The following is an 18,314-nucleotide window of genomic DNA, read 5'->3' on the forward strand; positions in this document are numbered from 1 at the left end:
TATGTTCAGTTGTTAATTTCTAATTTTGTTAAGCTTGGTTAGCAAGTTAGATTCAATTTCAAAAGTCTCATTTCAGTCCATTAGTTTTCTTTTTTGTTATTTCTTGGGGTCCAACAGGGATCTCCATCATCTGTTCTTAAAGATCTACAAAAGTTTCTATTTTGGGAGCTATTCTTAGATCTGCTAAACTTGAGATCAGGTTACAAAACCCTTCGGAGGGTTTGATCAGCACCACGATGGAAGCATTCAAACAAAGTTTAAGCTCCATCAGAAAAGTGGTTTGTGAGTAAACGAAGATATCCCTATTCATCCAGATTTGAACTTTGGCTCTAAATCTGATTTCAAACCCAAAGTTGTGGGATCCTGACTGGGGGATCTAGTCTTACATTAAGAAGGTTACAAGTTCTAAATACACCTATAGAGATGACATTTCAACCGTCCCTTTGACAACTGCCTCAAACTATGTCAAATTAAGATTTTTTTTACGGAAGTAACTAAGATTACATAGCCGCATCTCATATTAAAGGGCAATAGATACATCTTTTAGTGTATAATATTTCATTGAAACCATACCTTCTTTCCAGCCCATTTTGGATAGAAGTTTATGCCCAACATTGTCAGCTTGAATTTTAGCCTTTTCTGCAGCCTCTGCAGCAGCTCTTTGAGCAGCAGCATCGTTGCAGCTACTCAAGAACTTCACAAGCGCTTCTGGTGGTATGTAATCTCCCATGTGATGACCCTTTTTGACAGGAGCTGCCAAAAGGAACAAAAAGACAAGGAAATGCTTTCAAATTTATGCTTCACAAACAAAATCAACAGTGAAAGAGGACATAAGTAAACAGAAATTCATGGGGTTTGCTTCAACACACAAAATTTCTACCTCAGCACCAGCCTTCACCATGGTTAGTTAAAACATTACAAAATGAATTAAATATGGATAGAAAAAGATCTGGACCTTGAAGAGAAGCCGGAGGTGGCATCTCATCTTTTGGCTGTTTAGGTCGTCTTATTTGCTCCTCTTGTGCAGCCTTCTTCATGTAGAACTCCATGATTGCAAGAGGATCCGAATCTGGAGGTGCACTGGGTTCACCTGCAAATAGCCAAAATAACGACATAAACATCAAACCCCCTTTCTCTGATTGGGGCTCAAAGAACAAAAAAAATGAAGTATGAGACTTGGCCATTGGGGGAAGAGGGGGGGGGGGGGGGGACAGATTCACATTACCAGAATTCTTTTTAGGCCCCATTTGTTAAACGAAGGAGCTTATTAGATCTTATTGGGGAAGGAGAGTCATTTCGTTCATGATTTTGAATTCTTCTCAAGGAGGCTTTCTAAGATATTTTCCTTGAAGGAGATTCTGTCATTGTTCTGGGTTGGGAACTAGAAAAAATGATTGGCCTGGGAGGTTTGCCCGAGCAAGAACCACTTTCTAGTTGGATTCTTATTATGGCTCCTTGGCTTCAGTTGAAGCTCCTGGCCCATTGGTTGCTGATAGGGTCCTTGTTGGTCCTGGCTTCTGTCAGAGTTAAATGCAAAAGATTCATGGCTTCCCTAGTGAATAACTCATCCAATGGAGGCTAAGGTGATGCAGTTGCACGATGGACTTAAAGAAAAAAAAAAAAAATCTTTTGATTTGATTCTCTTTGGACTTAGAAACAATTTCTTTTGTATTAGTTAGTTTCTAATTTTAGATTAGTTTCCATTTTCCAGTAGTTTCCATTAATTATTTGATTTTTCCTTTATAATAGTCATGTAATAGAGAAGAACTCAGTTTTGAGATTTGAAGTTTTTTGAAGAATTGAAATTTGGTATGAAAACCATGGCTGCCGTGGGCTGTTTTCCCCCTCCCTGACTCTCTGAAATCTTCTCTCCACTCTTGTTTCTTCTTCTTTCTTTTCTTCTTCATCTTTTCTCTATTCTTCTTCTTCTTCTTCTTCTTCTTCTTTTTTTTTTTTCCCTGCCCTCTTTCTCTGTTTCTGGGCGATGGTTGCAGCCCCAAATAAGTGGGTCGACCTCTTTCATTCTTGAACTACTTGGACCAAGACCTTGATCGAAGGTTTCCTACCTACAGGCAATCAAAAACCTGGAGTATTACATCCAAGACTTTGTTCTGTTCTGAGAAATCAAACTCAGATTCAGATCTGGTTCTGAAACCCTCCGCCAGCCCTGATATCAGAGAGGAAACTCCATCTTTTCACTTCCTGTTTTGGCTGAACCTTGGCTGGAATCACAAGACCTGTGAACTGCGATTCTTCCTTCCAAGCCCAAGGTCTATCCATGCTGGTGTGGGAGAGCTCCATCAAAAGTATCGAAGCTGCCCTCTTTTCTGGTTCTGACACAGGATTGAAGAAAGAGTCATGAGTTTGCTTTATTTCTTTGCATTCTGATTTCCAGTTATGCTCTTCTCCTTGTCTCTAATTCTCTCATGTCCTAAACTCATATTGTGTTTCCTAATTTATCCCCATCCAATAATCGTCAACTCCCTTTAGGTCCCATCTCCCAAATAGCTCATTAACTAATCTGGTTATTTAAAATTCTGCCACCCCCTTTATAACTTCAGCTTAATTACAATTCTGCCATTTAGTTAAAGCTTTATTTCAATACAATTGTTATTGGGTGTTGCCTTTGTTTTATTGAGTGTTAAGTGGGCCCTAAGCGATCCGATTTCAGTCTATTGGAATCCGGTTCCCCATCATAAGGTCAGCAGCCAAAATTGTAGATGAGCTAGCCAAACGAGGAGCAATCTAGATATTGATCACATTGAATCTAGGATTTCTTTATGAGGAATAAAGTTGCTGATTCTTCTTTATTGTTGTAGTTCGGGAGGCAGTTGACCTTGGTCTTTGTTAGGCCACTTTAATGATCTTTTCTTACTCCAATGAAATTGGTTATTCGACAAAATAAATAAACAAAAATGTACTGCCACAAGATGAATACCTTGAGAGGAGGTTGTCCCCATTGGAGCTGTCTGAGTTGACGATAAAGAAGATCGCATTTCATCATTGGCTTCATATAATGCTGAGGCTGGTATTTGGTAATTAAAGTGTTGTGGAAGCCACCTTTCTGAAGCGTTTGATCCCCTCAAAGAAGAAGCGCTTGCACTGGCTGTATTAGTTGACGGATCAAAAGTTAAGTAGTCTCGGAGAAAAAGTGAATAAATATCAGATCTTACAAAACTGATGCCAGTCAATATATCAAGTGAATATAAAAGATGCTCCTTTTCAGGATCATGTTCCCTGAACTTAGATACTTCAAGTTGCATACAGTAATAATGACTGCTCCACTAATACGAAGGGAAAAAGAATATTAAGCATGTGACTTCCACACACACAAGGACACTCATGCCACAGGACGGTGTCTGAGGTCAGGATTCCACTTTGAAAGGGACAAAATAGTGAATGTCCTCACAAATTTAAGCATCTGCATTAGTGCAGGAAGACATCTCAGAGTTTCAACAACTGGAAACCTTCCCAGGTCTCGCATCACTAAAACACCATTGTATCATTTGGCAATGGTCTTAAAAAATCTCATGCCCATCCATCTCTAGATCATTATCCAACTAGGAAACTTTCCAGAAGTCCCACCATTGTACCTGATCTACATGAATATATCACCATGCTCTTAATTAATATTAGGGAAGAGTTTTCTGTCCGTGAGTGTGGCTCCTGCACCAGTGTGAGGGCCAATGAGAAAGCACATGGAAGCATCAACAGGGGTGGGATTTTTATCTTTTACAGGGAGGCAGTCATTTCGTAGAGGCCTGTGTTTGACGCAGGAGTCACACGGTAGTTGCTGAAAAATACCACATAGTTCCAGCAACAACAAAGGCTGCAAAAAAGACAGCAGTGATAATACTGGAAAGAACGGTTTCAATATTGCCCATACGTAATCCTTTGTATAGACGTTGGGGTGGTCGGACACTAAGATGGAACGCTCCCGGACAGGCTCTTTTTTCCCTAAATCTTATAAGCATCCATTTACAGATTTCCATTCAACTCCAAATATCCACTACAGCAGACAAACTCAAACCAGGTACTCTGAGAACTGGCACATTTCATTTTTAATATGCATATTTCATTTTATCTATATGCCTTACAGTCTCTTCAAACAGTCCGTAATAAAGAAACCATTTAAATTAAGGAAAACCTAAAGTTAAGAGGTTAGATACTTAGATCCCAACCATTCCGTGATGCCTGAGAATCTGCATTCTGTGCAAGAGCCTTCTCCTCCTCAGCAAGCTGATACTCATAGTATTTGTAATCTGGACAGGTTACATCATATAGAAACCTACAAGTGGTACAATACACGAAAGACATTAAGAAGTATGAAAATTAAGGTCAGAAAGATAAACATCTTGGATGTCACCATGTATACGCCAAACAGGAATAAATAAAACAATAACTAGAGGCCACTGGGCAAAGAAAAATAAATCCCTCCATCAGAAGAAGTAAGCTAAAAAAATTAGGAAAAAGAAAAGGAAGTTTCCAAGAGCCAAAAAAAAAAAAAAAAAAAAATTTATAAACTAACATCAAGGCAAACCGACACAAGGGCAACAATTACGCATCTCAAGGTCGGAAAGCAATTATTAAGATGGAATGTTCTTCTGTCAAAATAAAATGCAATCTAACCGAAGCGAACACACTAAATCAACACAGACAAGCCTTACAACATCTGCTCAGGGTTGACAATAGTATGCAATTCACATTTTTATTTCTTCTGCATATTCTGAAAACCCATTATTACAAATTTCACCTACCACCACCTCAATCGGATGCATTTCCAACCTGTCCTTGAACTTCTACCACCACCAACTTGCACCATGTCAATTGTTACTGTTACCATTAGAGTTCTTTCTTCACAAGAAAATCTATCTAATTGACCTTACGACTTAATGTAGAAGTAGGTTACACAAAGCAACAAACTCCCAATATGTTACAGCCCAAACCAATTCAAATCTAACCCTCAAATTAGTCTTGACAGATTTCAGAAATAGGAGATTCTGTAGGATTAGGGTGCTGAACAAAACCCTAAAATACCTCCAAATTCTGCTGGTCGGTTTGAAGATCTGAGACTTCTGGATTTTAGGCCCTTAAACAGAGAAAACAGGAGATTCTTCAAGAACAGCAGTAAAACACTTCAACTGGCCACCAAGCTTGGATCGAGTGATCCTCTTGGAGGCTAGAACTTTAGGGTTTTCTGATCAGACTTCAAAACTGAATGAATATGGTCAATCGATGGGCTTTAAAACCCTAGCTTTCTTGCTGAAATTGATTCTGGTTTATGACTAAAATAAGTCTGACTAATTCACTCACTCTTCCCTCACAGCAGTCAATAACAAAGACAGAAAATAAAGTAGAAAGAAGAGATCAATCAAGATAGATGTGGGTGGGAATGGCTATTTCAGCCTGGGCATCTCACCCACAGCTATCCCAGCTGTTTAGTAGTAAGTAAACTGCAATAACTTTTTTAATTCAAATCTGATTTGTATCTACAACAGCTCCTCTTTAAATAGAGGACTGAAGTTATAATAATAGCAGTTGGACTCACATTAGGAGTTGGACTCCAATTAGGAAACTAATCAAATAGCAAATTAGAAAACTAACTCTAACTCCTAATTTAGGTAACTAATAAAACATCTACTAAAACTAATTATTGCTGGGCCGATGGGCCTTTAATAGATAGGGATCGAACTCAGCCCTAAGGCTCGTTCGATGGCTGCTTGGGCTGGCCCTTTCTCCTGCGATAGTGCAGCCCATGATGGGGATCTATATCAAACATCTTTAACTTAGTGGTGCTGCTCCCAAGTACCCTCAGATGCATTCATTTCTGATTCTATCACCTAACAAATGATCTGTATATTCTGTGAAAAAAGGGGGACATTATCTCTTTAGGATTTGAAATATCCAGATTCAAATCCATGTACTTGACAGAATATCCATCCGATACAAGATCAAATTCAGATATTGTTGGATCTACTACAATATTCACTTCAAATCCAAGCTAAGTTTGGTTGCCTAAATTCTAAACTAAAACTGCAATAAATCAAGCAAACCATTCCCAAGTATCCAGTTGCTTGCAAATAGAAGAATCAAGAATTAAATGTCTCGCTTCCATAAGGAAGCTCCATATATCTCACCTCAAACATGTGAGTGTGCATGCATGCGTGCACAAACCCATACTAAACCTCCATTGAAGACGTCAATTTTGGCTGAGTACTTTATGCAATTAGCCATTACTTCACAGAGACTTAATTTAGACATCAAAAGCAATTATACAGGTGGTGCTAGAAACACAATAACCACAAAAGGAACAACAAATCCAAATTGGGAGATGAAGTTATGGATGATGCAGCATACAGTGAAAAGCACAAATACAAAAAGCTCAAGAATAGTTTCCAATACAAACAAGTAGGGTTTACGCATTGATTACGCCAAAACTATTTGCATACAGATATAACAGAAAAGACAGCATTGATACAAGAATTTTCTAGCATTCAGGAATAAAACAACCAAAAATATAGGAAACATACTTAAAAGGTGTATCTCCAGGATTTCTTTGACGTGTGATATGCTCAAACTGCCTTCCATTTTTTGCCACAAAACTTGCTAATTTGTCTGCAACTTTCTTCACTGTAGGATCGCTAGGGGAAAGTGGGGCTGCATGTCACTTAAAGAACTGATTAATAACAAAAGCATGGACAAGAGAATGCAAATTACTCTTGTAGCAGGATGTGCCATATTTTCCAATTCTTCATTCAACATATCTTTCCACCAAGGTTGATAGAGACTTAAGACATAAGCTGCATTCATGAGACAAGAAACTTTCAAGAATGTTTTGATTTCACCATTCACCACTTAATGAGCAGAGAAGGCATAAATTCCCAGCTGGGTCGATGAAAACAATTTTCAGATTGGAAAGATAATCTTGAAGCAACAAAATTATAATGAGGGTAAACATTCTTGTGCTATTATAAAATTGGGGGAGGGGTTTCTGCTCTACTCCGCACAAATTTCTTGCAACATGGCTGATATTTTTTACACGTAGGCCCCAATATCCCATCATCAAATTTCATTCCAAGTGAAGTTGACCATGTAGCAAAATAGATCTTTAACAAATCCAGAACTTAGTAGGGTACGTGTTAATACAATGTGCAGAGCATGCAATGTTTTCTACTCTGTACAGATTAGGAAACCTTTTACACATAAAATATATGCATATAATCAAAACTTTAAACGATATGCCCCCTCAAATACTAGCACAGATGCCTATGATCATCAAGCTCAGAGACAAACATATCCCATGAGCTATGATCATCTGCAAAAAGCCTCTTCCTGATTGTTCTTCTTAACAGTCTACATAGAGGACTTGTAGGTTAATCACTGACCATTTTACCATAGTTTTCACCCATGAGCTCTCACAAAAAGCATTCTTCCACGCTACCAAACACAAACCACTCACACCATGAATAATCATTGAGACACATTTCAAAAGCACTCTACCCCCACAACAAACCACAAACTAAATAAGATAATAGCAACCACGAGACCAACTTATCACAATAACAGAATTCTCAGGGGAAAAAAAAAAAATCAAATCCTTACTTCCCCATTTTTTTGGAGGAGCTTCATAAAAAGATTGGCCATGCAAAGATAAGCTTTGCCTCATAATTGAATTCCCATGCAGTCAATATCATATCTATGAAACACACATGAATGGAGTTGAAAAGGCTAATAAGTATGGTCAACATTAAAAGCTTCTTAATTTTGATGATTATAACTCAAAATTGCAGTTTCATCAACAGTTTGTAACTTCAGAGACCAAGTGAAGGCAGAGAGTAATTCATTAAAACCACTTTGTAACACAAAAGAACAAAAACATAGAGAAAGGGCATAATAAGAAATAAGCAAAGACCACAAAACAAGGAGAAAATGGGAAGAAATTAAAAAGTACACATAACAATTTGCAAGAATGAACTCCCAAGAGATTCATGCAAGTTTGCAAAAAATATAATTGAACTAGTTGTGACCAAGGGATTTGCAAGATCATATGAACCCAAGACAAGTTGAGTACAGCATCTATTATCCAGAGGTAAATAGTACAATAGCTTCATCACTATAGAAGAAGCTTATGAAAGAAATATTTTGTAGATAAATCTCTAGCAAAGAAGCAATATCAAGCATCATGCATATCAAGCACCACCACTCATATTTTTATAATAGAAATTATAAGCACTGGATAATTAAGGTCAAACAAAATAAACATATCAGTAAAAGTTATTTGAATTGTGGAATTTCAGCCATTCTTTTCTTTCGCAATAGAGAGAAAGCACAGTTTCATCAGAGAAAGCAGGAGAGTCAGAGAACCAAAATGCAACCAATCAAGATAAATGTATGTATCCAAGCAATAATTACCAATATACCCTTTACATGAAGAGGGAACAGATACATCAGGTCGATCCAACTTCTGCCGTTTTGCCACTCCATCTCCTGACCCATTTTCGACATCCCCTTCATCTTCATCCTCATCAGCACCCAGCTTAACAGGGGCTGCCACAAGTTTAGACTTTTGTTTCAAGCTGAATGTAAGTTTGCCACCTGAAGCAGAAATAGCTTTGCGTTTCTCAAGCGCTTTAGAGTACAAGCCTGTTTTGTTTATGGAAGGATTGGATCTCAGAGTCCCAGATGTATTTATGCTTGATTTAGACTCCTCCAATCCAGCTTCCTCTCTTTTTCTTGCTGAAGCTGTTTAAACCTTTCCATAAAGGAACCATCATTTACAAACAGGCCGGAACCTACTCCATTCTCCATTGTGAAAATAAAACCAAGTGCTTTACAGCCCTTTAATAGAAATTCAGTGTTCAGACTTCAGCTAAGAAAGCCTTTCAAACTGTTTAGGCCTTGAAACGAAACTTCATATGCTGAATCCTTGGTCGATAGCAGACTGCACTCCTAATATTCAAATCAGAAATGGCTGACACGAAAGAATTAGAATAATGAAACATATAATTCGTCTGGCGATCAAGTTAAACACAAAATAAGCCAAACAATAAACAGGACCCAGTCCGATTGTCACAAATTTTCCAATATATCTAAATAGCAAACGGTGAAATGATTCAACGTCAAACAGTGCACATATACATAGTACAATAAATGGATTGTTATCCGAGAAGGAACTCAATATTTCTACAATAGACAGAGTACAAATTCTCAACGCTGAAACATAAACTGCAATCAAAACAGTTCACGCTTAACTAAATTTCAAGTTCTTTCCAAAACTCTTAACAAAGAATAACAACAATAGCGATGATTCAAATTATTCTTAATGACTTTCTTGAACTGTGAAGACAATGAAAGACATAGGAACCACATCCTCTTGAGAATAGAACTTTTCATTGTACCAAAGCAGGTTATACAAAAAACTAAAATCAATGAAATTTCCTTCTCTTCTCCAGGGAGAAGGATCAAAATGATGGAAACGAAACCCATAAACCTGCAGACAAACCCCTCGTAACCGTAATTTCCGATCAGGATCATGAATTATAAATCAATCCCAAATCAAATTACAGTACGGTGCAAAGGAAAACACAAAATCAATAACAAAGGGATAAAATTTCAGCGCTAAAAAAATTCCTAAACCCTAATTCATTAAAAAAGAACTGCATTTATCCCCATCCCAAACAACAGAGGCACTCGCACTCTCAAATCACAACTAAACAACCCAAAGAAAAAATTACATTCTATAAATCGGCTATTCAGCTTTATCTTCCCTAACGATTCGGTTAAGTTCTCCACGGAAGAGTTTGATCACCGAAAAAACATAAAATCGATCCGCATACCTATTCCGTAAATTGATAAAACAAGCAACCAAATCTTAGATCTTTGATCTTGAGCCAAGAAGAAATTGCAATCGAGAAATCCTTAAGGAACCAAACGAATTAACAGATCGTCCACTCGCGGATTGACAAGCGAGGAACAGAGAAAGAGCAGGTCGAGTACTTCACATCCACTTTGCCATGCGTCAAGACTCAAAAACGCGTTGGTAAGTGTCGTATCGGATTGGCCACGGATCCTTCATCGGGTATTGGTATCAGATCAAGAGTAAAATCCTCAAAAATCCATTTTTTACGAGTAGTTGTAAAATCTAGACCATTCCAGGCCGATACAGACCATCTGGAACGGATTGGTTGGCCCCACGTATGGAACGAATTGGCCAATTCCGATTCGACCGATCCCCTTCCGAAATCTAGGGTTAAGGTAGATTTCACCTGATTTTATGCAATTACTTAGGTGCCGTTTGATAACACTTCCTATTCCTGGAGAGTGTTCTTTTACAGAAGTGTTCTTTTTCGATTCCATGCTGTGAAGACACTCTGGGGGAATAGAAACAGCGTTTGGTAAAACTATTTCAGAAATGGCTTTAGAACAGGAAAAGAACAGAAACAGCGTTTGACAAACACTTCTATTCCTGGAGAGTACAATAACGAAAATTCACTTTTGAACAATGAAATCAATAATTACAAACATGCTATTGTGGTCAAATTTAACTTAAATAAGGAAATAATTTGTTTATGAAATTATATTTTAAAATACTATTACTTAAAGGAAATAATAAAATATAAACATAAAGAGTTTCCACATTTATCTTAATAAGAAAACAAAAGTCTACTATTCAAGTTTCTAGGAATTACAAAATAAAAATCATAGCTGCAAATAGGTGTCTTGAAATTTTATTACATAAACGATCAAATCAAGGGGTAACCCTTATCTACTGCCATCTGATTTGCAATTTGTATCCTTAGCTCATTCATCTGTCTTCCTTGTACACGTTGACTGCCCTGATGAATTGTAGTAGAAGTACTCGCAATATCACCATCTTCTTGTGACCCGTGAGCGTTGACTACCCTGACTCTCTCTTCATTAGGATCATAGTAGTCATCTTCCCCATATTGTTGAAAAAGTGCATCTGCTATTTGTTCAGATTTAATATAGTTATGAAGTCCACAACAAGCTATCACAATATAACTTTGGTAACTAAGTGAAATTGAGGCATGTTTTTTAAAATAGGGAATCTTGATTTTAAAATCCCAAAACAACGCTCAATATGATTCCTTAAAGAAGAATGTCTATAATTAAACAATTCCTTAGTACTTCTGGGTTGTCTTCTTCCTCCATTATAATCTGGTATATGATATCTCTCTCCTTTAAATGGTGTCAAGTATCCATTCCTACTCGCATATCCTGAGTCTACAACGTAATACTTCCCTACAATATGATAAAGCAAGATATTAAAAGCATACACAATAATCATTTGCATACATGATAATTTGGGAATTGATATACCTTGGGGAGGATGAGGAAATCGTAAAGTAGGATCCTCTAGGGCTCTATTGAATACACGACAATCATTTGCACTGCCTTCCCAACCCACATATACAAAAGTGAATTTCATGTCAAACAAGCAGGCACACATCACATTTTGGGTTGTTATCCCCTTCCGTCCTCGATATGGGATCTGTTTTCCCTTAGGAACTATAGCAGTAACATGTGTACCATCTATGGCACCAATGCAATCCTAATTAAAATAAAACAAAAAACCAACCAAAAGCACTATTATGTGAAACAAAAAACGATCATAAGTTAAAAAATGATGTAAACTTATTAGAAAGAAAATTGCCAATTTACCTTAAAATATGGCCACCATTTGTTGTTTGCAATTATTTCCATAGGAATCTCATCAAACGATGGGGCTTTGATATACTCCTTAGAAAGCTTAAGCACCCCTTGTAATACTTTGCCAAAGTAATAGCTAACAGCTTGTCCTGAATGTTGGAATCTCTCCTCAACTGCTCTATTAGTAGGACCTACACCTGTTATTCTGAACATGAACATTGCCAATTGCTCATCTACCCTAATTTTGCGACTGTCTTGTAACCAACCACGATGTCTCATTAGTAGGCATAAATTTAAAAATACATGTCATTCCATGCCAAATTCTTCGTAACAGCGGTTTGCATGCCCATGCAATACCTCATGTACCCATGCTGCCCCTGTGAATGCACTATCCCTGCGTGGTTCTCTATTGTATAAATCGCTGGAATAATGATATTGTACTATCAGCAATGTTGCGAGAATCAATTCTTCTACATCGTCGTCAGTAGAGGAGATTATTGGCAAGGTATTATCGACATTTGCCATAACTGATTCATACAAATTTTAAACTTGTTAATATCATACAAATGTTTATCCCCTAATACGAATTTTCCAAAAGATCTATAAAACTATAATCATCCAACATGCATAATTATCAGATGATGTAATAAGTATTTAAAACAAAAAGGCATCCAACAGAATCATTGCTACAATAATAGTAAAATTTAACTGGCATATTTAGAAAAGTAGCATAAAGTGTAAATATCCATATTACACTTTTACATCAAGTGTACCTAACAAAATATATCGATCATACTACAAAAGGTCTTAAATGTATTTCATTACAATCATCCATATTAAAAAAAAAATGTTAGATTATCATCCATCAATCTAACACATCAAAAGCCAATTGTTTCGTTTCATCCTTGAGAGTAATGAATAATTCTCTCCATTCCCGATCCACCAATATCCTCTTGCACGCCTTAATATGCAACTCTCTTGGGATATCATTCATAGTTTCCAATAATCTAACACAAGTAGAAGTGCTGAAATCTGTGGTATTTGGAGTGAGACCCATTGGAGTTGAGCTAGGGATTGAAGTATTCTTGTTTGCTACTGACTCGGCTAGGGTCTGTATGGCGCGTTCAATACCAGTTGTCCTACTCTTCTTCCTATATCTTGTAGGTGTCCTATCAAGTCTTATGTTGACTCTAGGACGATCAGTTCCTGGATCTTGGCTTTCATAATAACTTGTTGGCAAGGTATTAGCCAATGGAGTAGTTGGAGTTACATATACATCTGCATCCACCTCATCATCAACACCTCTCGATTCCTCTTCAAACCTAAAATCAGATTCATTCCCGAATCCGCCTATCCCACTAGCATATGAATCCCCAAAAATTATACATAGTTCAGGCCAATGTGGTAGCCCATTCCTCCTAAACTTTGACCAATCACGATTTGCCTGAAAATTTTACAAACTAACTATTAGATAAAATTACACCGAATATTAAAAAAATCATATAAAAGTACAGTATACCTTGATGTGTACATCCCAAACACTGTCATCTTCAACTGTACAGGTCCTCGTCACGGAATTCCAACCAAAACCTGTAGTATCCAGTAGTCTCTTGAAAGCGCTGTAATCGGATCACATTTTATTCATCTTATTCCTTAATTGAACCATCGTAAATGACCGATTAAATTTTTCCTCAAGCCCCTTCTTGATATTGTTCCACCCACCTTTATTGAAAGTGCTAGAACTCTTATGACCAACTTTCACTTGTTCAACCATTAATTTCAAGAGATAATCTTGTTCGCTTTGAGTCCATTTTGCTGCCTCGTTATTAGCTCTCGAAGTGGATGCCATTACTCTAAAATTAGAAACACATCTCATTATAGCCTTAAAAAAGAAATACATGTCTTTTGGCAAGGTATTTGTTTACATCATGCTCAAGAACTTCATTTGCAGTAACGAACAAGGGGTGATTAATTTGTGTGTATTATGTGATTAATTGCTCTTATTTTCTTATTATTTTGAACATCGTTTTAGGGTTGTGTTGAGTAAACATCTACATAAGAGTCATTTCTCTGTTCTTACGAAAAAAGAAAAAATAATCATTTTTTATTTCAATAGGGGTGGACCAAGGATTTAGGGGACGGTATTGATATCATTATCGGTCTTTGCATATATCAATTCGGAATAGATTGAATCGGTAAGTATCGGTCTATTTTGCCCCTACTTTTTATAAAAAGTACTAATTTTTAATTATTTTACCCATAAAATAAAATTATTCAGATCGATCAGGGATCAGGGATCGATCTCAATCGATACCACCGATCCCAGACCGATACTTGAAACCATGGGCTGAACTGATCATTTCGTTTCCCATGTGTTTGAGCTCAAAATTATTGGCTGCCAACCATTAGGGCTCTTCCTTGTAGGGGAGAGCATCTGGTTCTTTTTCCAATCCGGCTCCTCTCCTTTTATTCAATCGCCCTATGTCTTGGCAGGTCTACCTGAGCGTTTAACACATGTACATAAATCATCCAACGGCTGTCATCCTTTTCTCGGAAAAAATCACCCATCTTCACTGCTAACCCATACCCGATGCTTCTCTTTACCCATCCAATCCTTCTTTCTTACGAACCTTCTCGCTTTGCTTCTGCTTTCTGAGGTTTCTCTTTCTCTATCTATCTCCCTATTTCTTCTTTTGTTTCTGTGTGTTTGGTTTGGTTTGGTTTAGGAAAATGGCGATTGGTATGGGGGTTATTGTGATCTAATGTTTGTGCTTGATTCCGGGAAGAGAATGTTCAGGAGTTTATTTTGGAGGGTTAGAGCAGAGATTCGAAGGCAAGTGAAGGGAAGATCGAAGGAGAGGCTTAGCTTCCACTAGGACCCTTTCAGCGACGCAATCAACTTCGATAATGGCGATTCCGACTTTTTCTGTTAAAATTTAAAGCAACCACAGCAAGGGCATTAGGTTCACATTCCTCTATTTTCTTTTTTCTTCTTCTTCTTCTTTCTTCTTTTTTTTTTTTAGGTAATCAGAACAGTAGTAAATTTCTATCGAATCTCTGCTCTAACCCTCCAAAATCACTTATGCTCAAAGCTAACACAATAAAATCACTTATGCTCAAAGATTTTATTTGCTGAAAGTAGCTAACACAATAAAATCACTTATGCTCAAAGATTTCATTTGCAGGGAAGCGGCGAAGGAGAGAGAGGGCATCGGCGACTTACCTGCGACCGAGAGAGAGAGAGAGAGAGGCCAGCGGCGACCGAGAGAGAGGGCAGCGGCGAAGGAGAGAGAGGGCAGCGGCGACCGAGAGAGAGGGCAGCGGCGATCGAGAGAGTGAAAACCTGCAATAGGTTTTCCTTAGGACATTAGAAAAGGGATTGGGGGTTTTTAATCGTGAGATGGAGAAAAGGGATTGGGGGTTTTGAATAATTGTGTTCTTTTAAGTTTCTAAAAGAATAGAAAAGCAACTTTTTGGTACTCTTGCAATGTATTCTTTACTCATTCTTTTTCATTGGTTCATTCCGGGGGAATACAAAAATGAACCGGACGTGCCAAACATATTTCTGTTTATTTGCATTCCCGCAGAATAGAAGAACACCAGAAACATTCTCCCAGAGTGTTATCAAACGGCACCTTATTGATTACGGCCGATTCGTAGTGGGTTGGAACCGGGGTTTGAACCGGCTTCTGATTCCAAGTTTAATTATCCTAATAGAATAATTTAATCCGTCAATTAATTCATCTAAACCATTCATGAATATCTTTTTCATGAGTCCACATCCTCTACAATGAGTGGTGAGGTGTGATGGGCATTGAACGATTGAGAGCATCTAGACATGGAGAGAAACCAATAAAATATGCCTCACTCACTGAAGAAAATAAATGGTATATCACAACTAACTATTCAACCAGAAGCTCAAAGATTGCGGTCTCTCTCTTTCCCCCGCAACACACTTCTAGGAATCAAAATTTTCCCATTTGTGGCACCAACTACATAAAAAATCAAAACCATGGACCAAGAATTGACTTCTTTATAAAATCTTGAAGCTTATTTCTTATTCTAGCTCTTATTTTTAATTATACTGAAATAATCTTTGAATTCTGCCCATGAGCCATGAACTTTTACAACTACATATCTAGTTTAGTTGGCTAGTTACTGCAAACAATTGACTGAGTTTAAATAGGTGATTGTGGAAAACGAAAGACCTTTTTCCATAAATACCCATTAATAATTATTAGTATATTTGTATGATTATATACTTAACAAACATGGCTGGGCTGGGTTGGGTTGGGTTGGGTTAGGTTAGGTTGAGACCTCAACCCAGGCCCAACCCAACCCTGCCTTGGGCCTGAAAATGTCAAGCTTAACCCACCCTATGGGCTGAAATCTTAGCCCAAGCCCTGTTCGGGCTCAGAGCGGGCTAGGGCTGGTTCGGGTTGACCAGGCTTTTTTGAAACCTGAAACCACTACAACCTTAACTCCAATAGAAGAAAGATATACAGATTTTAGACTACAAGGCTCCCACCACTACAGGGTCTGGGGAGGGTCATAATGTACGCTGAGCGAAATTGTGAAAATGAAGAGCTAGAGCGGAAAACAAGTTTATCGGGAATGCTTTCCCTAAAATCCCCCAAATAGCTCCTTTTTTTTTATTTGGAACGACACTAGGAAGACAGAACAGCTATTTGTCGTTCCTTTAATCTAGTTTTATAAATTATTATCCAGTTTAGCAGTTCGTTCTCCCAATAAATCAGTAGAGCCAATTCAAACTATGGTCACTTAGTTTGATGCACCAAAACATATACCAAACAGTATAACAAGCACATTTCAATAAATTAATCCCATGAAACTTCATATATGTAGATTTTTTATGGATCTTTTACAGAAACATGTAGATCCTTAAATTTTTACAAGAACATGTTAATTAGGCGAGTAAGTTATGACTTGTAGATTACCAAAAAGTAAAACACGAGTTAATTTTTAGGAAACCCAATTCATTTCTTGATCATGTTTACTTTTATGTTGAGCAACCCTTGCTTTGTTTATTGAATTTGCGTCCATTCTCAGCGTCAATGGGAAACAACTACATTTCATCAAACATATGACCTCAAAACAAATGGGGTGGGACTTGGGGTTTGGGGGAGTGAAGTGGAGTGGACATATTCTTCTCCGAAACAAAGAGTAAAATCTTGCTTGAAAATGTCAAATAGAAATAAAATCCAGTGAGGAAGAGATACCTGAGGGGAAACCAATACCACTTGGAGAAGTCTATCTCGCAATACTTCGCCGACTGCCTCGCCAGAGCCCTCAGGCAGAGAGCTCACACCATTGCTTATTGCCACTTCGTGAAACAAATGTGGATACACATCAGATAAACAACAGCTATTACAAATCGAAGAAACGAAAAAACTTCAAAACGCATTGATTTCAGTGGAGACTCATCCAAGTCTTAGCCCCAATTTTCAATCTTTTTTTTTTTTTTTAAAGACAATTACAGGAAATCTAAAGATGGGAGAGCCAGAGAGAGAGAGTGGGCTTACTTGAACAACGGTGACGTGTGAGCCGTGGAGAAGAGGAGAGCGAGATGTAACGCTTTTTCCTGACTTCTGCAAATAATAAGGGATAGATGAAAGAAGCTCTTGAGCGAAAATGGATTGGCGATACGAAATTTAGGGTTCTCAGTCCACTTGAATCCATTCTCTCTCTCTCTCTCTCCCTCTGGGTCTTGCAGACAGAGTCTGAATTTAGGGAAGCCAATATTTTCTGTCTCGGCGCCAATCACCGGACACCGATTCACGGTTGCCCGTTGGCGATATGATACGGTAATATTCAACCAAAGAAAAAGATATGATACAGTAATAGTGCAGGCATTTGGCCCAGTTTGTTTAAAAAGTAAGGGCGAGGGTTGGCTACGATGCCAGTGTGGGGAAGAATCTCCATGCCACACTAAATAATTTTTTTTTTTTTTTTTTAGTTACAAGAAAGTGAAGCAAACGTATACAAGTAAAGGAATTGCACATGATATAAACACCACAGGACTTCCTTTCTTTGAACATCTTATGAAGATGCACATGCTTCATACAGAGCTTGGTTCTTTCTCAGATTTTCATTTGTATGTGGAAAAATATGCATGATACAAAATTTTAGCAAATACATCTTTTATTTAGAATCATGGAATGGAATAGGATTCTAAATACATAAATTCATTGCTTTTGCTCTTGGAAAAATACCTTCACGACAATGATGGTTGTCACACCACAAACAACAAGAAGTAGGAAAAACATGATGCATTTGTCGATAGCCATCTACTTTCATGTGTTTATCTCTCATCTCCATCTCTATGAAATGATATTTCTATCCTTTACAAGGTAATTTGACCCAAAAAAAAAATTTTTTTTTTTCATTATTAGAGAAGGAGAGAAATTGACACATAAATGAGGATTTTTGAGTAATTACATATGTGCTATATGTATTATGACGTACATATATTTTATCAAAAAATATATATATTATAATGTACATATAATGGATAAAACCTTTTAAAATTATCAGCATAAATATTTGCCACATGGCAAATTAGATAGGCTCCCAACTTTGTGAATGGATAAAGTCTAAGGTTTCTTACTAAATTAAACTATGGG

General features: G+C 37.5%; 1 long non-coding RNA gene and 1 pseudogene across 1 annotated transcript; both read right to left on the reverse strand.

The window, feature by feature from the left end:
• Window positions 1–505: 505 nt before the first annotated feature.
• Window positions 506–10,060, reverse strand: LOC122061233 (annotated as a pseudogene).
• A 2,110-nt stretch (window positions 10,061–12,170) lies between these two features.
• On the reverse strand, window positions 12,171–15,205 carry LOC122061240. Its single transcript, XR_006134604.1, has 3 exons — window positions 14,894–15,205; window positions 13,190–13,523; window positions 12,171–13,114 (listed from the first exon to the last, which is right to left on the reverse strand). It is a non-coding gene; the product is annotated as an uncharacterized LOC122061240 (long non-coding RNA).
• Between the last annotated feature and the right edge of the window lie 3,109 nt (window positions 15,206–18,314).

Source organism: Macadamia integrifolia, chromosome 14 (assembly GCF_013358625.1).
Source record: "Macadamia integrifolia cultivar HAES 741 chromosome 14, SCU_Mint_v3, whole genome shotgun sequence".
Lineage (NCBI taxonomy): Eukaryota > Viridiplantae > Streptophyta > Magnoliopsida > Proteales > Proteaceae > Macadamia > Macadamia integrifolia.